The 24273-nt window shown below is 40.5% G+C and overlaps 1 protein-coding gene and 1 long non-coding RNA gene across 3 annotated transcripts in view; one reads left to right on the forward strand and one right to left on the reverse strand.

Annotated features, from left to right (window-relative positions):
- The window catches only part of LOC124429548, a 241384-nt gene that overhangs the window by 119521 nt on the left and 97590 nt on the right, over positions 1–24273 (forward strand). The window lies entirely within an intron of this gene.
- LOC124429547 (GATA-binding factor C-like) overlaps positions 1–24273 on the reverse strand; it is a 51579-nt gene that overhangs the window by 10044 nt on the left and 17262 nt on the right. The gene's annotated exons all lie outside the window — the stretch shown is intronic.

Here is a 24273-nt window from a genome sequence, read left to right on the forward strand (position 1 = left end):
AGAGAGAGAGAGAGAAAGAGAGAGTAAGAGTAAGGTAGAGAAAAGTAGATGGAAGACGTCTTCCGCACCTGTGATCCTCCGTCACCGAGTGGCAAACGCCTAAAGAAAAAGGAGGAGGACGAGGAGGAGGAGGGAGGATCCATTATACGTCCTTCTAAAACCGACCGCGGCTTATTTCACACGCTCCTACATCCCGTATAATATACTAATAGGATGGATCGAGTGTGTAGTATAACCTCTTGCTTGCTACGTATTATGCTACCCTCGTCTCTCATCTTTACCTATAACCTTCTTTCTTCACCAAGGCAAACGTCAAAATCCGAGAAAGGAAAAGATGACGCTTCGAGTGGTATCAGTCGAAAAGCTTAAAGAGAAAAATCGATATTGTTTCAATAAGATTGAAAATCCGTGCATGTGGTATATTACTTCGGGGGAGGGGGGTGCGAGCAGGGAGGAGGGAGTAAAAAAAGAAAAAGAAATAAACTCTCGATCACGTAGAATAATGGAGAGCGGAGCCAATTTGTGTTAAAAATTATTCTCAAATCTTCCCTTTTCCTCCATCCCTCTCCCCATCGAGCTATTGTCTCGAGGTACCTCTACCTATCATCAACGCAACAACACACTGGTTCCTACAACACACCGAGAAGTTTCCGCTGTTGTCCCACACTTCTATGTATTTCGTATAACAACACCCTACTGTATACATCTCCAAGGCCCCTTTTACTTACCCTCCTGAACCACTTAACCCCCCATCTCGCACTCTCTCTCTCTCTCTCTTTCTCTTTTCGAGATGACACTGCTTTTACAAGAAAAAAGAAAAAGAGAAGAGAGAGGGGGGGAAAAGGATAGAGAGGACACATTTTCCTTATGAATGACTGAACGGTATTGTCGTTTTTGAATACTACTTCAGGGGCAAGGAGTGGTAAGATCTAATGGGACATCCGACCAATTGTGATTTCTTTGAACATAATAGCAACGTTTTAGGTACTAAGAAACATCGAAACTATCAGCGTAGCTACCGTATCTTCTCTTCGATCATACGGAAAAGAAACATTCTTCTTTTTCTTTTTTTTCTTTCTTTTCCTTTTCCTTTCGTCAACGTTATTTAGGTATACCACTCGAGAAAACTATAGTATCTATAGTAGTTAGTTTACTATGGGACCTCCCCAGTGTATAAGTCCCAAAACTCGAGCTTTGTAAGAGAAACGAAGACGTTAATCGATGTCGTTGAAAGCAAAAGAGAGAATGAAAAAGAGAGATAGAGAGAGAAAAAGAAAGAGAGAGAGAGAGAGAGAGAGAGAGAGAGAGAGAGAGGGAAAAAGAGAACGTTGTTTACCCTGCTTAAGGAGAGGATACGTGTAAGGGTCAGAAAGCATGGCTCGATGGGGGTGCTCTGTCGTGAGAAGGTGGAGAAGAAGGAGCGGAGTGTAAAGGGGAGGTAGTTCAGAGGGGTGGAGTGGGGGTTGGACGGTTCGGTGCGGTGTGTAATCATGCCTTATCTGCAGGATCTTATCGAGGCTAGCGCGCGTAGTAAAAGGGGTCTGCAGGGTGCTTCGTAGTAGTTCTCCAGGCTTGGTAAAACCCCGTTCCGCGTGGCGGAATCAATACGCGGAGAGCCACCTCATCAATATAGCGGCTTCTTATCTGCTCTAGATCTTCGACACCCCGCCTCCCTTTTCTACTTGCTAGCTACTTCTCGATGAAAATCGTTCCACCCTGGCCCAAAGGCTTCTTCGCGTCTACCTAATGGTTATTAAACGAGAAAGTGAAAGAGAGAGAGAGAGAGAAAGAGAGAGAGAGAAAGAGAGAAAAAAAAAGAGAGAACTTTCTCACCGTGCTCGGACTCGTTAGTAAATGAAAAAAAGAAAGAGAGAGAGAAAAAAAAAGGAGAGAGATAAAGAAAGAAAGAAGAAAAAAGAGAATTCCATGAGAATGAACTTTTGCAACGAGAGAGGAAAGAAATGAAAATATATGACATTCTCGATTGTCATTTAAGAAATCTTACTTTGACCTTGTCGAATAGATCGATATAAAATCCAAGTGGTCGAAGAAAAAAAAAGAAAAGAAGAAGAAAAAATTGATTTTCAGAGGGTCGAAGCAATGGCAAACGAACGAATCAACGATCAACTGGGCCAACGTGTACGCATTGTTGCTCGATTAAATCTCCTTCTAGTGCTAACCAGCTCATATAATCGCTTAGCGAGTCAGTCTCTCTCTCTCTCTCCATCTATTTATCTATATATCTATCTCTATTCCTATACGCTCCACTCGTATACGAGTTTCTCGTTCTCGCACATACTTTTTCACCTTCTCTCGGCCATTGCGTCGGGATTCGAAGTCTCTGATCGAAACTCTTTCTCTTTCTCACTCTATCTCTATCTCTCTCTGTCTCCTTTTTGGTTTGGCCCTCCCCGAAGGGAGGACTCTACTCTTTGTGGGACAATACTTGCTCATCCTCGAAGACGGGCGTGCGCACACGCGTTCTCCTTTCAAACCGGTTGCCCCTCCAGAAGGAGCCGGAGACCCCTCGACACTGACGGATATGACATTTCTGAAGTTCGCAGCTATCTCTCTCTTTCTCTCTTTCTTTTCTACTTCTCTGACTCTGAAACGACGCTAGAGTGCCGACTACAGTCGTACTATCTCTCTCTCTCTCGTGACTCGCGTTGCTCTTTCTTCCTTTTATTCCTATCTGGACCACGTCAGTTTCTTTCTCTTTCTCTCTCTCTCTCTCTCTCTCTCCTCTTCTCCTTTCTCCTTCTCCTTCTTCTTCCTGCGCCGGTTCGAACGTTTCGCGTGTACATTTTATTTTACTTCATCCGCGCTCGATGTATAAACTCGCTTCCAACTCGTACGTTGAGAGTAGGAGGCAGAAGGGATTTCTTCGGTGATCTGCTGCTTTTATTTCCTGTCGGTCTTCTTGCTCCGCGAACCGTTCCGAACTCTCTATACGCGCGGTTCCCTTTCACGTGCTGCTTCTGCTCTTGCTGCTTCTACTCCTCCCTTCTTCTTCTTCTTCTCCTCCACCACTCCCTCTTTCTTCTCTCTTTCTTCCTCCTCCTCCTCCTCCTTGATTTTGCTCGATCCATCCACCATCGGATGGTGGACGAAAAGAGTGGAAGTAGTCTACCTCTTGTCATTCTTCAAATTGAAAACTGGATTATCGAGTCGGGTTTTTCTTTTTTCTTATTTTTCGAAATGTGTCCATTTGAGAAAGAGGGAGAGGGGAAGAGAGAGAGAGAGAGAGAGAGAGAGAGAGAGAGAGAGAGGTAAATATTTGAAACGAACAAACGTTAATTCATAATGATAATAGAACTAAAAGATTAATAAGAAACAACGTAAGGATTTAATTATTAAAGAATGAAAACTAATCATTCGTTATAACTAAACATTCATACGTCATTTCTATTATTTCTTTTGATAATTCTTAGAATGAAAGAAAGGAGAAAAGGAAGAAAGAAGGAAAGAAAGAAAGAAAAAGATTAATAAACGGCGGTCTCGTATTACGTAAAAGTACCGTCGAGCACATTGGATAAGCGATTAATCGGCGATTATAATCCAGCAGGAGAGCCCGTTCAAGTTCGTATGACTCAAAGCGAGAGAGTATGGATATGAGATGAAATAAAACGAAACAGGTTCATAAACAACAAGTACGATTGCACATTCCTTATTCGTATAAATACGCGAACCATACGAACAAACATATACAAATTAGAATTATCGTTGAATTTCTCGAGGAAATACGGTACGAAGGTGGAGAAAGAAAAAGAAGAAGAAGAAAAAGAAAAAGAAAATCTCAATTCTGAACCTTTTTTTTTTTCGGAAATATGAGCAAACACGAGGAATTAAATATTGAATCGATTGAAATTAATTAGAAAAGCTTCCAAGTTCGATTTTAATGATATTGAAATGCTCAATTATTGCGAATTTGTCAAAGCAACGATTATCATTATATTTCCGAGAACTCGTGTTTGTCTTTAATACATAGGTGTCTATTTCTATTTCTTCTTAGTAATCTGCCACTGAATATAAGTGGAGATGGAGAAGGAGGTGGTGAAGAAGAAGAAGAAGAAGAAGAAGAAGAAGAGGAGGAGAAGTAGGAAGAGAAGGAGATAGAGTAAAAGAATCGGTGGCTTCTATCGCGCATTGAAAAAACCTCTACGATCGAACGAAGATAATTTGAATAAGGACGTAAGAACGTTTCTATAATAATTACTCCCTCGCCTCCGAAGTGAATAAATATGCTCGTGTGCGTCTATGTGTGTGTCACGAGCGATCGATAACGCCGACTCGCGTTGGCAATTAACTTTGAAAAATCGACTCGAGCTCGCATACGATCCGGTTTTACGGATCGTTCCATCGTCGTCCGACGCTTCGAGACTCCTCTTCTGGTGCCTAAGCATGCTTCTGCTTGGCTTAGGACGATCTTAGATCCGTTCTCCGTTTTTTTTTTTTTCTTTCTTTTTTTTGTTCATTATTTATTTATTTTTTTTTTCTTTTTTTTTTTTTTTTGAGAACGACAGAGAATGATGACGACGATGATATCGATCAGAATCATTCGGTGGACATCGAGTTCGTCGTTCCCTTTCGCTCAACATCAATTATTAATTATATCGTTGACAACGTTCAATTAAGAAAAATAATTTTTTTTTTGCCCTTTCTCCTTTCCTCTCGATCCCCCTCCTATCCTTCCTCTTCCCCTTGCCTCCTTCTCGAAATATTAGAAATATCTATGTCAGCTGACATTCAACGATCACGCACACCATACCAACTATACCATTTTCATTCTCGATGATGTTTCGAGGATCCGGGAACGGGAAGATAATTCGCGGATCAAAGCCACCAACAGCTTCTCGCGGCTTTTCCGTGGATCGAGCGCACGAGTAAACGATCGTTTTACGAGCGTAGCCTCGATAACGATCTACGTTGTATCCTTGACTAAATCGTGACTAGGAGCAGAGCCAGAGTGTGCGCGCGCGCGTGCACGTGCGCGCTCCTACACACGCATCTAACGTTTATATATCGAATGCGAACATTGTTCTATCATCGTAATACAAATTGCCGAGCCTTCAATAAAAATAACTGTCTCGTAGAGTGTAGAAAATTATTCGAATGAAAAAAGATAAAATAATAATATAGTAATAATAATGCGTACGTATGTTGGTATATTATATGTGTATATATAAAGATAAGAAAAGGAAAAAAAAAAAAAAAAAGAAAGAGAAGTTAGAAAGAAAGAAAATCACTTTTTAAATTTCTCACTTTTATACTCGTAACATTAACATTTACATTTACATGGTATTACGTCGTTAAAATGAAATATGTTCTGGTAATGAAGAGAGTGCCCAGAAGATAGGTATCTGAGGTACATTAAATTCAATTTACTGGACTCGAAGTTAGTTTTGATTATGCGTTAAACCATAGATCACGTTGTCCACAATGTAGCCGTTGTATGAACTAGTCAAAAGAAAGGGTGGTTAAGCTTTTATCAGAACTTTCTCACCCTAAAATGGCCGTTTCTCGACGGAAATAAATATCCGAAACTTAGTGCTCGTGGATACTTTCTGCGTTCTCCCTCCTTCTCCATCTTTTCCTCCCCATATTCTTCCTATTCCTCCTCCTCTTTTTCCTCCTCCTTCTTTTCAAAGGAGACTCTATGCAACTGCAGCCGCATAATTTAACCTACCTACCGGTTGTTCCGCGCGCGCCGAGAGCTTGTGACTGTGACAAGCAGTGGTACCACATTCCTAACACTAGCTCGCTGTAGAGAGAACTATAGTTCTCCATCTTTTTATGTCTCTCTCTCTCTCTCTCTCTCTCTCTCTCTCTCTCTCTCTCTCTCTGTCTGTCCGTCCGTCTTACTCTCTTTCTCGTTTCACCGATATTATTATACAATTTCAGGCATCTTCATGTCCATCGTCCATATAAACTCGATTAGAATCAATCCCACAAATCAGTCCACGTGCTAAGAAGATGGATTCTTGATAGAAAAGTGATAAACGAAGGTAATATGTGTCTCGGGTTCGTGAAAGTCCGGCGACCTTGAGACACGCTTCTCGTTCTCGTGGCGTTTGTATTAGCAGGACGCTTTTAATCGACGAGGTTTAACGTCGCGGAGACACGATCCTTATCGAGCTAAGAACGAACGACTCCATCGAGAAACCTTTTCTTCTTCTTCTTTCTTTTTTTCTTTTTTTGTCTTTTTTTCTCTCTCTTTTTTTTTTTTTTATTTCTTCTCTCCTCTTCTCTTCTTTACTCTTCTCTCTTTTTCTCGACACGCTGACCTGCAACGGGACGTCCATTCTTCGTGGCTTAACGATCGAGTGACACGACTCGTCGACGATGCTAAACGACTAACTTCACGCACCTATATATATATATATATATATATATATATATATATATATACACATATATATATACAGAGAAAGAGAGAGAGAGACACGTACACGCATATACACGTAAGATATCAAAAAGAAGAAGAAGAAACATGGCCGAGTACGGGTATACCTACAACTAGGCTGTTTATCATATAGATTGGCTACCATAGCGAGCTACTGCGGTACTAACGGCTAAACTCTTGAGAAAGACCAGGAGGAGAAGGAGGTGGATCCTGGCCTCCAATCTTATACATATACATCTCGTACATGTACTCACGCACATAGACATCTATAGATGTCGTCTCCTCCATATGTGGTGGTGCTCCTACTAGTAACTATAGCGAGTATCGTTAGACTTCGTATGGCCGGTTTGGCGTTAGCGAGGGTGGGAGGCAAAAGGCGTATTACACGCGAACGAACGACCTTACCTTTCCACGATTCCTGGAAGTCGGACTACCGGACGCGCGTGTCGCGTCCTTGGGACCTTCCAAGCATTGCAAGTCGATAAAGTCGGACGTGCCGCAAGCGAAGATGAGATGTGACGCTTTTTTTCCTTTCGTCTTCTCTATCTCGTCTATCTCTATCACTATCTCCATCTCTATATATCTACGTATGTCCATGTCTGTACCTATATCTTTTTCTTTCTCCGTTTATTGCTCTTGTTCTTTTTATTTCGTCTCAAAGAGAAATCCTATCGTTGGAAGGTGTAATGGGCTCTAGGATCAAGACACTGAGAAAACGAACGACGATGACGAGGAGGATGGCGGAAGCGAGTTTATCGCTCGAACGCTCTCGATTAGCTTTATTCGATTCGATTAGCTTTTATTTAATGCCGCGCTTCATTTCCAAGCAGGAGCTTGGTTATTTCCAAGAGGGAAGCTGGACGACGAGAATGTACGACTAAACTACGTCTTCGCGTATACGTGTGTATGTGTGAGAGAGAGCGAGAGAGAGAGAGAGAGAGAGAGAGAGACATTGAACGGGCCTTGGTCGGGTAAGCAACCTTTCACTCATCTTCCCTCCTCATTTAATCCAACGGATCGACGAGGTAAACGATTTTCACCGTGCACCATAGCCACGGACAAACGCGTTCTATGACGAAGTCGACGTACTAAGAGCCTTTCTAAACTACGAGTCACCGCATAGTTTCCCATTATCGGATTTGGTATCATTAATTATTCGATCGAATAGACAAAAAATTTCATTCATTTTCTCTCTCCATCTTTCTATTTATCTATCTATCTATCTATCTATCTAACTATTTCTTTCTCATATCGGAAAATCTAAAAGTTTTTTTTTATGGTAGATGGAGAGAGAGAGAGAGAGAGAGAGAGAGTAAAAAAATAATGGAGGATCCCGAAGTTATCTCGCTTTACGAAGCAACCTCTATAGAAAGAGAGAGGGAGAGAGAGAGAGAGAGAGAGAGAGAGAAAGGTAATTTCCTTTTGCTCGATTTCGTTCGTGCCGCGAGGGGCAGAAGAAGCTGCTGAACACGGTGCTGAACATTGCTTGCAATTTAAATAAATTCACCGTGTCCCGTTCACGAGGTTATTCCGTTCCTTCTCTTGAAATAACGCGAGAGACACGGCGTGCAGTGAGTAAGAGCGAAATGTATCTATGGGATACACATATCATGAGTACGAACGAAACGCGAATAAAATGATTTTAATTCTCCTTTCGTATGATAAACACATTCTTTTTCTTTTTCTTTTTTTTTTTTTTTTTTATTTCTAATCTTTTACCACTCTCCATAAGAGTAACTTTTTTTTGTGAGAAAAAGAAGCACCAACGAATTTCAATAGAAATTCTTATTGTTAGTATAGGCCGAAAACTTGTTTATTAAAATTTTTCTTCCGTATGATTAATTGAGAAATATAATCAGATATGTACATGAGATTTGAACCGGTTTAGAGGACGAGAAATTTATGCGACTATTCTCATTTCCTAACTGGTAAATTACTTATTGGTTTTTCATTCTTCGTTTCTTTTCTTTTCTTCTATATATCTTTTTTCTTTCTTTTTTCCTTTTCAAAAGAATGATAACAACGTTCGCGGAAAAAAGAAATAAAAGCGAACTGCAACTCGTTTTTTCTTTTTTACAATTTCGAAAAAAAAACCAAGAGAACTAAGCAACTATGTAACTTACGTGTATACGTATAAAGGTAGATTCTCTCTCTCTCTCTCTCTCTCTCTCTCGTCCGATGGATTTATCTTGCTCACCGAGAGATTTATAATCATTGGGGCTCGCTAAAGCGCCGATTATACGTGATTACGTAAACGGCAGGCTAATCTATACTAAATACTTGCGTACTCTCTCGCACGGCGAAACGAAACCTCGTCGAGAGAGGAAACTCAAATGCGATGGGTATATAATTGACGTTACATTGTTATTACGTCATACGATATTTCGCACGAGGATGAGGCGCTCCGTAACGGGGAGAAATAATGGAACGAAGATGAAAATGAAGAAAAGGAGGTTGCTCAATGACGACGGAAATGCTTTCCGTCGTTGTTTCGCTTGTGAACACGGAGATCCGAAATGAAGAAATACGTTCGACTAGAAAAAAAAAAAAAATATATATATATATATATATATAAAATAAAAGAAAAGGAGAAAAAAAAGAAAAACAAGAAAAGAAGAAAAAAATAATCATATCTTCCCATGCACGATAATTTTGTATTTGTTATCTTCTTCTTCTTCTTTTTTCCCTTCTTTTTCTTTTTCCCTTCTTTTTCTTTTTCTCTTCTCATATAAATTTCAAATCGAGATTATAATACGATATTCAATTATATATACGAACTTTCTCGCAAGGGGTTCAATAACCCTTGTCCACATATGTTAATCTGATGTTAGGAAAGAACCACGTGAGCAGTCAATTACTTTCTTTGAGATATCAACTACAAGTAGTAGTGGTAGTAATATTAGTAGTAATAGTAGTAGTAGTAGTAGTAGTAGTAGTAATAATAGTAGTAGTAACAGCAGGAGGAGGAACAGAAGGAGAAGGAGAAGAAAGAGGAGGATGAACGAACCCGAGCGTAAATTTTTGCGCTCGAGATTCCAATCTCGATCGATCGGAAGGGAGCTGCCTGGCATCCTGTACGTACGATCGAAGGTCGATGAAAACTGGTCCGAGGCCCGCTAACGGTTCGTATCGATATAACGAAATAAAGCAACGGGTAATTAGTCGGTCGAGTCTCGGGACTCGTTAGTCTTCTCATATTCTCCCTCTTTCTCTCCCATTGAGTTTTACTACGATCTGTATATATATATATATATATATGTATGTATAAAGTGTTTGTGATTAAAGCGATTGAAAAAATCTATCTGACGATAGGTAAAAACGTAGAGAGAGAGAGAGAGAGAGAGAGAGAGAGAGAGAGCAGAGGAAGAAAAAAAAACAGTGTAGAAAAGATGAAACGAGCGGAAAATCTATATGACGGACAGATAACGTGCTTCTGAAACGAGGGAGAAAGAAAAGAATTGTAGGATATAGGTGCATCGCTTGTAAATTACACCGTAAATCGTAGGACGTTACTGAAAGAAAAGAAGAAGAAGGAGAAGAAGAATGAGGGTGAGGGAGTAGTAGTAATAATAATAATAGTAGTAGTAGTAGTAGTAGTAGTAGTAGTAGTAGTAGAAGAGGACGCAACGACGGGCAGCTTTATGGAGCGAGAGATGATTTACGGGACGATAGTTGAAAACAAGTCTCACGGATCAAAAGACGTGTAAATTGGACTGTATGCTAGTTCTTTCTTTCTTTCTCTCTCTCTCCCATTTTTCTCTCTTTCTCTTTCTCTCCCTCATTCTCTTAGCTTGTGTAAAACAATGGGCTAATAACATCCTCGCATAACTCCATTTAAAATATCTTAAGCGATATAAAGGTGTCTTTATAAGCTAACCGGAAGTTTAACAGGCAAAATTTGTTATACTGAAAACAGAGATCCTACATAACAGACGTCGAAGATAACCGGTTAAAAATTGCGGGTTCTATGGAAAGGGATATATAGGGATATAAAAGGGTGGGGAAAGAGAGAGGAGGGTTCATAAAATTTTTTAAGAAGCATTTATTCGATTTGCGATTCCGGTTAACCCTCTTTTGCCGTTCTACGAACGGAGGAACGAACGAACGGAGGAACGAACGGACGCAGCAGCCGCGTGGGCAGTGAATTACGAGGTGAGCCCTCCGGCCGCTACAGGAATAAGAAAAGGGTAAGAGGAGGAAGAGAGGGAGAGGGAGGGAGAGAGATAGAGAGAGAGAGAGAGAGAGAGAAAAAAAGAAATTCGAGAAAAAAGATACGACCTTCTTCTTCTGCTCCTTGTTTCGAAGGAATATAAATAAAAATTGTCTCGGCGACTACTACTAGCGGCTTCTGTTCCCTCTTCTCCGTCATCGCCCTCAAACGGTATATACCGTTCCTCCTCTTGTCCTACTTTTTTTTTTTTTTTTTTTTTTTTTTTTTTTTTTTTTTTTTTTTTTATCAAACTCTGCATTTCAAGGGACTTTTTTGGTTTTCTTTTCTTTTCCTTTCTTTTGTCGTTAAGTCAATTAAAAAAGAAAAAAAAAAGAAAGAAAAAAAAAAGAAAGAAAAAAAATGAAAGATAAATTTGTAATGATTTGATATGGTGATCCTTGCATGATGTTCGAGTACGTTTTTTTTCCCTCTTCTTTTTCTTACTCTTGTATAAAGCTTCAAGGAATTGTTCGGGATATCAATATCGATCACTCTCGACCTACTTTCTTCTATAAAGATTCGAGTGGACAAAGATGTAGCTTTGCAACGTAGTCGTGTCCCAGAAGAGAAATTTGCGAGATTTCAAAGAGCTCGGATATCTCCTTCGGATAACTGTGTGTGTGTGTGTTAACAAAAAAAAAAAAAAAAAAAAAAAAAAAAAGAAAAAAGAAAGAAGGAACGAGATAAAGGAGAAAAGAAAGAAAGAAAGAAAAAAATGAGACGAAACTTTGGTAAGCATTGACTCTCCTTGTTGTAAGAAAATTCTTTCCTTAGATCCTTATCGAAGACTCTTAAGAAACGAAGCAGGTGATACGGAAGGCTCGAGATTTCCTCGATAAGAGCCAAGACATTAAGCTAAGTTTTTCACGATTTCACGGATATTTCATTAATCTTTTCCTCGGGCTGGCGCGTACTCGCACGATGGAACGAACGTTCATTCTGCACGCGTAATTTATCACACACGTCACGAACAATGTAGTCGCTCTCTACCGCTGGATCGCCAGCTAGCTGACTAGCTGGCTGACCAGCTAGCTAGCTAGCACGACGAACGTGTAATCGAGACCTTGCGGATCGGATGAGATATGCTAATCGAAGATAACGCAGTCGATGAAAATCGCGAGGACCGTTGGAAAACCACAAAGGAGTTTGTTAAAAGACAAAGAAGAAGAAGAAATAATTATTCAGAATTTATCTAACATAAGAACGAACAAGCGGGAGCGAGCGACGACCAATTACGCGGCATCGCTTGGTGACTTTATTTACCATGGCTCATTGTTGACTATCTCTTTCTTTCCAACTGTCTATCATTCTATGTATTTCTCTTTCTTTCTTTATCTCTCTCTCTCTCTCTCTCTCTCTCTCTCTCTCTCTCTACATATCTCTCTTTCTCTCGCGCGTGCACTTGCTCTTTCCGCAAGGATAGCCATCTCCGAGGCGTTTACAAGTAAACGGGCCCGGCGTAGCATAAATCTCGGAGAGCTCGATCTTTCAATAACTTCGGTTCACTCGACAAGCTCTTTCCAAGTATTTCCATTCTCGTAGGCTCCTCGATCGTCTTCGTGGAATAAGAATGTAATATGAAAATCCAAGTGATAGGAGAGCTTAAATGATATCTTCGTCTTTGTTTAATATAAGAAAAACACCTTCATAATAATCTTGAAGATATTATTTTAAAGGGGATCGCGTTGAGTTAGAAACATACTAATGTACCATTAAATTACGGTTGTTCGCGTTCGCTTAACCGCGTTCCGTATTTACATGCTAGAACGGCCGATTATCATCTGAAATTGCAATTACAACTTGTTAACTGTGCGTAAACGTTTATACAGAGATCGCGGCTCGATCTATTCGCCGAAAGGGACAAGCCGCAATCGCAACATCCGTGAATGTACTTTTTCAAGGCCGATGAGCTGTGTGTCCCTGACCGCTGTCGTCCTCGATCTTGAACGTTTTGTGATTATTTCTAACGTGTGTTGTAAGCCTTTTAATTATTAACGTCATCGGAAAATAAAGTTTCCTTGTCGATCATATAGATGGACGATCTCGTTCGAAGAAAAATTCCTAGGAGTATGAAATTTTATATCGATCATGTATAATGAGTATCTCGATTGATCGATTAAAAGCGATAACGAAAGTGTGACACCTGAAGAGAAATAATAAATAACATTAAAATCTTATTCCGTGATAATAGAAAATCCAGTTAAATAACATACTTACACATGTAAACAGGATGAATGATCAAGCGATTATGACAATCGTTATGGAAAACACTTTGCGTGGTCACACTTTGTCCGACAATTTCATTTGGATGTTTCCTGTTTCTAATTTTATGTCGAATGACGGAAAAATTATAGCCCGTGTGGTTTGGTGTTCTATCTCAAAGCCTAAAATGAAAAATGAACTGTTCACGCTCGGCCGAGCGCGATAAAAGCATACGATTCTCTCGCGTACCCTTTGACCTCTTAGAAAAAAATAAAAAAGAACAAAAAAAAAAGACAAAGAAAAAAGAAAATCCTCGAACGAATGAAAACGAATACGCGAGGAGGTAGTATTTTGAGGGGGGGGGGGAGGGAGGAATGAAAAAAATAAGAAGAAAACAAAACAAACAGAAACAACTAGCAAAAATCCAAAGGATCGCAACTATCCAAGAAGGAGAAACCTTCTCGTGCGCGCGTTAAGTGTGTTAAGTGTGCTCTAGTGAACTTTTAGTCACGGCCACACCCAGCCTCCTTCCGAGGCAAGGCTGGACCTCTCTTATTATACTATACACACCCACACCTCTTCGCCGTGAGTACTTTCGTCCGAACGTATATTTCATGTAACGGGTGTTCGAACAAGAAAAAAGTATCTATTTTTCGTCGATACAAATCGCCTCTGTGCGTGTACCTTTATGGTTCTCTATGTGCGGTAAAAGGAGAGAGAGAGAGAGAGAGAGAGAGAGAGAGAGAGAGAGAGAGAGAGAGAGAGAGAGAGAGAGAGACGAAGATATTCGCTAAGGAAGCAAAGTCGAAGGTCGGTCTCGAGATTCTCCTTCGATATTTTTCGATCTCACGATATTTGCTGACATCGGGAGATCTAAAGGAAATATATATATATATATATATATATATATATATATATATATATATATATATATATGTGAAAGAAAAATAAGGAAAAAAAAAAGAAAAAATAGAAAGAGAGATTGAAACGAGCATGCTGTCGTCTCTTTCTCTCGTGGTATGACGTATACTTACAACGAGCTACTTTCGATTGGCCGCTAATCGTTACATGGACCTCCTTCGTGATTATTATTATTATTATTATTATTATTATTATTATTATTATTTTATTATTATTGTTGTTGTTATTGTTATTGTTATTGTTATTATTATTATTATTATTATTATTATTATTATTATTATTATTATTATTATTATTATTATTATTATTGCTATCCTCGCATACTGATGCCGTTACCATAGAGAACGTTTATTATCCACAAGCGCGGTGTGCCCATTTCTATCGGAAACGAGTCCTTCGGTTATGCGAGAGCGAGCGTTGCTTCGAAAGAGCGAGGATCTCGGCTCTCTGTTATCCTTTGCTATCCTCTCGATCGATAGCATTCATTCACCCTCTCCAATGACCTTTCAAAATCATCGAGGGAAAAAATTGTGCATCTTATTTTTTTGTCAATTAGATAGAATAGAACATACGATTCCTTTGGCATAATCAAAATCAATTTCTCTCGATCACTGTCAATTATCTTTTATTAATGATTCACGTATGATTATTGTTTTTGAAAGAACGTAAATAACGGTATGAAAAATATATTAAAAAGTATAATAAATTATCAGAAACTTAATGTAACTCTTAAACAAGCCTATTACAATCACATTTAAATCCTAATCGAGTATGGATATACATACTTTAGTCGTCGGCGAATAACGAAGAAATAACAATGCAAAAACATGGTGGAGTGTTCGATGAAACATTCTTCGCTCCCATCGACAAATCTATAACGATGGTTCGAACAACGTGTCCAGTCTCTAATCGCGTTTAGGATTAGTGGAATCGATCGGTTCGGTCGGTCAATGTAGCGTTAGTATCTATCTGTGTATGTACGTACGTATGCCCGTACATATATATATATATACATATATATGTGTGTGTGTATGCATGTATGTATGTACCTCCTCTATCCAGGTGCGTAACACCACCGATCGCGTGGCATTTCAAGCGTTTTACAACGTCGCTGTTCCCCACGTCGTTACGACGTCGAAGCACGCGCGCACATACTCGCGAATGTGAAACGAGCTCTATCTCTCTCTCTCTCTCTCTCTCTTTTTCTCTCTCACGCACTCGTGCAGAGATCGCGACGCGCACCCACAAGAGAGAAAAAGAGAGACAGAAGGAGAGAGAGAGAGAGAGAGATCGACTTGGCGTGCTGCGTGTAGGAGAGAAGATTGTGCAACTGTCCCGTACGGACGTCAGACAATATACCACGGACACGGCAACGGACAGGATCGAATATCCTGTTCGGCTTATTAGGACAAGGTGGCCAGCCTCGATACTTTGATACCTTGGCTATCAATGATAGCGTAAATGCACCTACCAACTTGATACATTCAGTCAACGATTAATACTAACTTCCCCTAAAGTAAGAAAATTTCTTTTAGATCCGAACTATCGTTTCTTTTCGATCAAATCTATTAAACGTTTTATCGAATGAATAAATATTTCTATCGAATATCTGATCGCGCGATGATTACTCTACGTGGATAATACCGATGATAACGAATTATCTATTATATTTTCATTGTTCCATGAGATTGAATCGTTACGACGATATTAATGGGTTGCTTTCGCATATCCTTTTTTACTTTTAACTTGGTATTTAACGAATTATACAATGTAATATGTAAAAACAGATTATACCATAAACGTACACGTGCGCGTATATATCCTATGCGTATGTCTTTTTGACTAAAAACCAAGAAGCATATACCTATCTCGGAACAGTAGTAAAGTGGAAAAGAGAAACGGCAGTGTAGCATGGAAGAGGTACAGGAGATACACTGAGGACCTTTCTAACGCGCATAGACCGTGGCATTATTATTTATTTATAGCGTCATTATCTTGTCCCTATTGTTGTCGTTGTAGTTGCTCGAGCGGCGGATGGTTTACGTTGACCGGGACTCCTTTCGTCCTCGTTTCTCATTCATTTTGCTTCTCTCTCTCTCTCTCTCCCTCTCTCTCTATCTCTTTTATCTCCTTTTATCCATATAAGCCGGTTTCTGTAGCGATCGATAATACATAATTATTATTACCAAACGTTTAATTATATACCTACATATCTTTCAATAACAACGCGTACAAATGTTTATCCTGAGGAAATAAAATATGCAAGACGTTAAAACGGAATTTCTTGGTTTGCAAATGGAAAATATTGCGAGGAGCTGTAACGATGAGACACGTAATAGGAGTATCGCGCTGCCGAAGAGCCCATGACTGTCGTTGGGAATAGCCGCTCCTCGAGTCGCGTTTATACGACAGCGATAAATAACTTCGTAGTGATCGCGAGAACGATTCTGGTTCGCAATCGAAATCACCGTTCCCGTCACCGTCGTCGTCGTCGTCGACGACGACGATGACGACGACGACGACGACGACTTCCAATCGCCTTTTTTTTTTTTTTAATAAATGACGCGCAAACTCCGACGTTGAAATTTCAAATTTCCTTCGAAAGATTTATGATAACGTACATTATTCCTTCGATAATCCTAATAGAATATAAGCTTCGCTCAGATGATAATCTAAAAGATATTATCGCGATTATAAATTTTTCTTTCTTTTGTTTTCCCTTTTTTTTCTCTCTCTTTTTTATTCGCGATGATCATAAAAAATAAATTCGTCTCATTCATAAATTAATTATCGTAGGATTATTGGGAAAGAAAAATAGAAATTGGAAATAATTGCACGCTTACACGATAATATACGAAACGTAGATAATTAACATCAATATCCGCGTATAGCTCATTAAAAGCTATTAAACGAAGTGTTCATTATAGACGCTTAAACATTATCGAACGCGTTAACTACGTTACATTACGCGTTTAGAGCACCGATGTAGGTACATACATACCGAGCGAGGATTATTCGTAAAGCGTTAAGCTTTTGGAATCTGATTGTGGATCGATTAATCGAGAAAAGCGCAAACACTCGCGAGCACGGCTTCTCCGTTCGCGCTGTTTATCGCATTGAAAATTGTGTTTGGCCTGCACACGTCGTGTTCTTGAAAGGTTCGCGTGTACGTAAAAGCGACGCGATAAATAAACTCCATGGCGGCCATTACTCGTCGTTGGTGTAAACGAAGGAAAGAGACAGACGGATGGTAGTCCACCTGAGACAGGGAGAGAAAGAGAGAGAGAGAGAGAGAGAGAGAGAGAGAGAGAGAGAGAGAGAAGAAGAAGAAATCGAAACCTACCCTTATTTTCGAGCGCACTCTCTAATCGTTTAAAAGACATCTCTTAAAGAAGAAGAAGAAGCTTACAAACTACGATTACTACGTCTTCCTCGTAATACTATTCGCCGGGAATCGAAATAAAGTGGATTAAAAAAAAAAAAAAAAAAAGGAAAAAAAAGAGAAACAGATAAAATGGCTTCGTTGTGACCTATTTGCAAGAATCTTCGTTCGTCGCGAATAATAAAGTACGAAAATAAAGGGAATCAAGAAAATGGCCGGTAGTAGGAGATATACAACTACCTATGTATCTAAGGTTGAGGGTAAACGACGAGAAACACCTTAAAAATATTACGTACGTGTGTAAGAGGAAGGTAGAAGATGTTCGTTAGAACGGTAGTCTCGATGGAAGGCGAAAATACGCGATGGCCGAACGCCATGCGTCGCGGGCCTAAATTCGCATTGGCCGACGTCGGCGTTTGCGCGGCTTTTGCGCGCTGAGTTTGCGCGCGACTCCTCCGTATTGACTTTGCCACGTCTCTCTGCACCCCAACCCCAAAAACAACGACAACGACGACAACGACGACAACGACGACGACGACGACGACGACGACGACGAGGAGGAGGACAACGACGAGGACAACGACGAGGAGAACGACGACGACGACGAGAACGAGGAGGTTGTTGGGGAGAGATGAGAGGGAAGGTGAATGGGTAAGGGGTGAGGGGAACGGTTAAGGGGGAGGATAAAGAAGCGGACACGCAGAAGCAGCGAGCGAGTAAAACACAAAGGAAGGTGACTCGACTCGAGTCGAGTAACGACACGAAAGTGGCGTGGCGCGATGCGAGAAGAAGAGGAGGAAGAGAAGGTGCCGTTGCTGTTACTCCTGCTGGTGATGGCGATGGTGCTGCTAGTGCTTCGCTGCTGTTGCTGCTCCTGCTGGTAATGGTGGTGGTGATGGTGATGGTGGTGGTGGTGGTGGTGGTGGTGGTGGTTGCTGCTGCTGCTGCTGCTGCTGCTGCTTATGGTGGGGGTAACACGCCAGGCGAATGTCTTACAATTGATTTTCACGCCACTTTGATTTATTCGAGCGCGCCACCGTCGCGCGTTTTTCGTGGCCGCAGGGCCACCGATGGAGGAGAAGAACCGGCCAACCAACTTCAGTCTCACTCACTTCCTCTTCTTGCTTTCTCTCTCTATAGTCTCTATATATGTATGTGTGTATATATATATATGCATATAATATGTATCTCTCTTTATATATATATATATATATGTTTGCGTGTGTGCGCGCGCGTGTATATCTCTCTCTTTCCTTCTCGTTCTCATCCTCCGCTACCGTTGCGCCACGATTTATGGACTTCCAAGGCGATTCTTTTTAGATTGGCCTGCGCGACCCTTTTTCTATCCTATTTCGTTCCCTCTTATTCCTCGTCGTCCTCTTCTTCTCCTTCTCGTTCTCCTCCTTTTTTCATCTTTGAAGTTCCTCAACTTCCCAACTGAAACTACTACACTTACCCTTCTATATCACGAAAAACATTGAGAATCTATTTGAGATTTACATGCCAGAAAAGATTCCTCATACTTATGCCACAGATTCTTCCGCAAAGAGTTTATTTTTTTTTTCCTTCGTTTTTTATTTTAGCCGAGACTAAACTTTTGTATAATCGTACAAGATCTATCGTGATTTGCATAGAGGAAATGATTGAAGACTCGACGAACATATGTTAACATATTTGTGCATGTGCGTTTGCGCTTTCATTTTTGATTCGAGAATATTCTCGATCGATCGATCTCCCGCAGCGTATTCAGAAGGGTGTCTCATTCACCCTCTCCTCGAAGAAGAGATAGGATTGGTCCTCGAGCTATTCGCCAGGGTAGTACATGGTGGGGGTTAGTTTCCTAAGCTCAACCGGGATACATCGAGATCGCGACCAATGATAGACTCGCACAGCTGCCCTAAAGGGACCGTAGAAGGAATCCCTAGGTTCGCGTTATTCTCTACCCTTGCGGCAAAGCCCTTCCCAGGATACGAATGAGGGGAATGAGCCTCGGCCCTTCCCGTGAGTATGGGAAAGGATTAGGGAGCAAACACCGTTCGACATGATTTTCGACCTTTCCAGAGCGATGGACGACGATCTAAGAGTTCTTTTTTTCCTTTCTTTCTTTTATCGCAGTTGACAATGTGAACAATTAATGTCTACGCTACAATAAATGACGACGATAATTAATAATAATAATAATAATAATAATAATAATAATAATAATAAAGTATTTGTTGTATTACTTTTGAAATCTTCCTTAATAAATTATTATATAACGACGTGGAAAGATTTCAAAGAGGAAACCTTTTCTCTTCTAATATCGAAAGCCATCCATCCACGAGGTAACAATCGAATCGATCGATCGCCGGAGCTAAAAACAACGGGTACGCGCGGTAGAAAAGGACAGAAACGTATATACGAAGAGGCCGCGGATTTCGAGCGAGGAGACAATCGTTTCTCTCTGCCTCGAAAGATGATCGATCGACTCGTCGTTCGCTCTGAGAAACTGGTCGACCACTCGCGGCATACCGAATCTTAAGTAGTTCGCCAGAGAGAAAGAGAGAAAGAGAATGTAACAAGAGAAAGAAAAAGAAGAAGTAGAGGAGGAAGAAGAAGAAGAAAAAGAAAAAAAAAAAAGAAAGGAAAAGATCGTTCAACGTTGAAGAGACCAGTCCTGAATTATCGACCGGTTAATGATTAAACTCGTACTCATACGTAAGAACAATTTATAACAATGATTTTGGCAAAACTTTGTCGATTCATTTTATTATTCATATTTACATATGAAATGTAAAAAAATATTCTCAAGATCGACGGTGAGAATAATATAATATAAACAAAAGTTCGTACGGGCATAAAACCTCAGTTCGAGTGCATGAACACTCGGAAGCAATTTACAAGTTAATGAGTTACGATGATTCGTTAGCGTAGCCCTCTCCTGTTTCTCTCTCTCTCTCTCTCTCTCTCTCTCTCACATCTCTGGATTTATTTCGGTTGCTCTTCGAGTGTACGCCCATCTAATTGGCTCGTCTCTCCCTTTCTCTCTTTCTCCTCGTCCACCTTCCTCTTTTCCACCTCCCACCAGTACCACCTTTGGCTTCATATAAAGATCAGAAAAATGATGAAAGAACAAGACGCAAATGAATATATGTATAAAGAGGAATAAAGGAAAGAAAGAAAAAAGAACAGGTAAAAAAACACAGAGAGAGAGAGAGAGAGAGAGAGAAAAAGTGTCGATCTTGACGCAGCCGGGCGTTGTATTCAATGTGCGAAGGGATGCAAATCTCCTATCTCATGAGCAGAATTTTCAAGGAAGCTGAAAGACGGATGGATCACGACGGCGGCAACGGACAATACGGTATTTGCATCTGGTACATAATTCAGTCACCGTATCTGCCCCCAACCACCTTCCGAATGCCGTTCATAGACCACACCGTTACGATCTTTTTACTAAAAAAAAAGAAAAAGAAAGAAAAAAAAAGAAAAAAAAAGAAAAAAAAAAAAGAAACAAAAAAGAAAAAAATAGAGAGAAAAAAGAGAAAGAAAGGATGGACGGAAAAAGAAACGAAGAAAAAAAACAAGATCGAATAGTTTACACTGCGGAGGATAAAAAAAGAAAAATAATATCATTGAATCTATCTACATTTTCGTCGAGATTCTCGATATCTCGTCGCGCTTGAACGTCATCCCGTTCAAACAGCTCATTATGAAAATCTCAGAGGAATTAAATGATCAAGAAGACAAGAAAAAAAAAGAGAGAGAGAGAATAAAAAAAAAATACATAAAATAATCAAAGATACCAGCTATTCATATATTCCCAGTGGAGCGTAAAATAGACGTACCTAAAGTTTCATCGAATTGAACGTAGATATGGCGATTAAGTCTACTAGATTACTGATTGCATCTAGTTTTATTATACCTATTTAAATAATTAACCAGACGTATCGATTATCACGACCATACGATTCAATCATATTCTCGCGAGTTTAAAGCATAAACTCGAATGGTTCCTTATTATTTTCAATACGAATTAACGCTTACGATCAAATTTCAATGGATATGGACTTTTTTTCTTTTTTTTTTTTTTTTTTACATCAACACGATCTACAAAATCAGACGTTATCGTCATCACGGTCATTTACATGCTTAACCAAATCTTCGTTCTTCTTATTTATATATATATATTATATTTGATCTCACGTAAAGAGTTGAGAGGGGATCGCTTAAATGGCCGCTTAAACTTTGAAACAGTTCTCTACGGTTCTTTCAAAATATACCAGTAGATGATATCCAGCGATGCAAAATCTTTGGGAATGCGGGTGTCGCACGAAAGCACAATGCCCTTCGAAGACTACCGGAGACTATACGTTTTCCGTCGGAAGATCGCTAAGGATAACCTTGCGGTCTCTACCCCCACCTCATCCTTCTTTTCGCCGCCTCTCTTTTCCACCTCGTAACACTGTTACACTGCTACCTCGTTGCTGCCGTTCAGCGCACGGAGAAACGAGAAGATAAAATCGTAGAGATCGAGAAGAGAAGTTCGATCCTCGGCGCGACTCTTTGACCCCCGCGCGAACAACGAGACGATTCTCTCTCTCTCTCTCTTTTTCTTCCTTAAGAAAAGGCTCGACTTTTCGACTCGTAACATCTCGAGAATGTCGCTCTTGCTTCTAGCTTACGAAGAGAGAGGGCTCGTAAAGTCCAGCGAAACGAGTCGCAGCTTGGAAGAGGAAGGGAGGGAGAGGTGGAGGAGAAAGAGGAAAGGACTCCGAAAAAAGATGGTCCTCTTATAAGTAGAATTATACCGACGACGACGACGATCTCGACGAAATCGTTCTCGTTCTCTCGTTCTCTCGTTCTCTCTCTCTCTCTCTCTCTCGATCTCTCTCTCTCTCTCTCTCTCTCTCTCTCTCTTACTGCTTCTTCTTCTCGCGGCGCGCGTTGAATATTTCAGGCCACGTCCCTCGAGGACGCGCGTTATAAATTTCCGACCCTTCTCCGCCAAATGGCTACGCTGGACTCGCTTTCCTCGGCGTACGTATGTATGTAGGTAGGTAGGTAGGTAGGTAGGTAGGTAGATAGGTAGGTACGCCTTTTCGCTTGGTACGAAAGGAAAAAAAAAAATAAATAATAAAAAAGAGCGAGAGAGAGAGAGAGAGAGAGAGAGAGAGAGAGAGAGTAGGGGGAGGGAGAAGAAAAAAAGAGGAAGAAGAGGAAGACGTTTCTGGAGTGCCAGGCGAGGACTTTAACGCGATATCGTGGCTTGTATAGCGCGTGGCACATGCCGGCGAATCGACTCGTAAATCGGTGATCTCGAGAAATCGACCATTTCGATCGAACGAGAGTCACGGAACAAATTAAACAAATTAGATGTGGCACGCGATCCGTTAGAGAATTCAAAGTAATTGTTATGCTCGGGTTATCTTAGAAATTGATCGATATCTCTCTTTCTCTCCGACGATACAGATGATCCTAGTGCGGCGGAATCACCTAAGATAACTTCTAACGAATTGATAAATCATTTCTTGCCATTAGACACTCTTTTGCGATCGATTGTATAAAGTGTTGATGAACCTGTGTGTGTGTGTGTGTGCATCGACGATCGTAAAAAAAAAAAAAGGAAAAAGAGCATCGATCTGAAACTATTAAGAGAGAGACGTCGTGTGTGTCGGAAGAGATAAAGTTTGCATATTATAAATCTTATGGTGGTTTTGGTCCTGGCAAAGGTAGGAAGAAGCTTCCGCCATGGAATGTCCAGGAACGGGCGCAGGACTGTAACTCGTAGTAGAGCGCACGGCACGGTGTAGTGGCACGGCAGGGCACGGCGTAACGATAAGGATCGGGAGGACTGAGGAGAAAAGAAAAGGGAGGCAGGAGAGCGTGTAGGACAGCCGTTAACGAGCGACTCTCCGAGCATTACCTTCCTTCTGCGTACGTGCAGCGCTCAAGATGCGAGAGCCAACCAAAGAGAAAGGGAGAGAGATAGAGATAGAGAGAGAGAGAGAGAGAGAGAGAGAGAGAGAGAGAGAACGAAGCCCTTGGCCCAGCGATCCTTTAAGGATCTCTCTACCTTAGAGAAATAGATCGATGATCCGATCCACCAGATGCGCGTCGATCCTAACGATCCGATCTCTTTCTTCTGATAATCCAAAGTCTCTTTCAAACTCATTTCTTGTCCTTCTCTTTTTTACTTTTTACTTTTTTCTTTCTGCTTTTTATTTCTCTTTTTGTTTTCTTTCTTTTTCTTTTTTCTCTGTCCCTCTGTCTTTCTATGATTAAACTCTCCGATCCTTCACGAGTCCTAGACGTGCATTAAGATTAATGATTTTTCATATCTCTCGATAATCTTCCATTCAATGTTTCTCTTCTTAGGTTCTTTTTTTCTTTTTCTCGTCTCCTCTTCTCCCTCTTCCTGTCTACATACTAATATTTCCGCCATATCGTTAGTCCAATGTTCTCACGATTTTCCATAAAATAATCAACGTGTTTAATCTGTTGTTGAATTTTCTTGTATTTTTTTTTCTTTTCTTCTCTCTCTCTCTCTCTCTCTCTCTCTCTCTCTCTCTCTCTCTATCCATATTCCTATCGCATAACGATAATGATCGCTATCTTTTAAATCGTGAATAATTAAGTGCAACAAAGTAAGTATACGTTTAACTAGTGATTCTAAGACTGTAATACATGACGTTACCGGGCGATTTAACAAAGTATTTAAAACTCACGAGAAAACGAAAGATCGCGAAAAGAAAAGTAACGGGCGTTCCTCTTGCGTTCCAGTCGGTCTCTGGAGCGGAGCGGGGCTAAGCTCGGAACGAACGACGCCATTTCGCTGTCTCCTCGCCATTTCGAGGACAAGAGGGTAGAAATATATCCAACGACCACGCGTATGTAGTTACACGCATTCCTGAACTCGCTGCTTATAAACGGGTAGCTACCCTCTTCGTATGAGAGAACGAAAAAGAGTAGAGGAAAGCAAAGAAAAAAGAAAAAAGGAAGAGAGAGAGAGAGAGAAAGAGAGAGAAAGAGAGAAAAAAAGAAAGGAAAATTTCCCAGCTGTTCGGGTTATCTCGATGATGAATCAAAAATGGCGGCTATGGCTGTTGGATGGACGGGGTATTTCAACCCTTACTATCTGGGGCTTCGTCGTCGGGACGCCACACCTTCACAAAAATT

Source organism: Vespa crabro, chromosome 15 (assembly GCF_910589235.1).
Source record: "Vespa crabro chromosome 15, iyVesCrab1.2, whole genome shotgun sequence".
Lineage (NCBI taxonomy): Eukaryota > Metazoa > Arthropoda > Insecta > Hymenoptera > Vespidae > Vespa > Vespa crabro.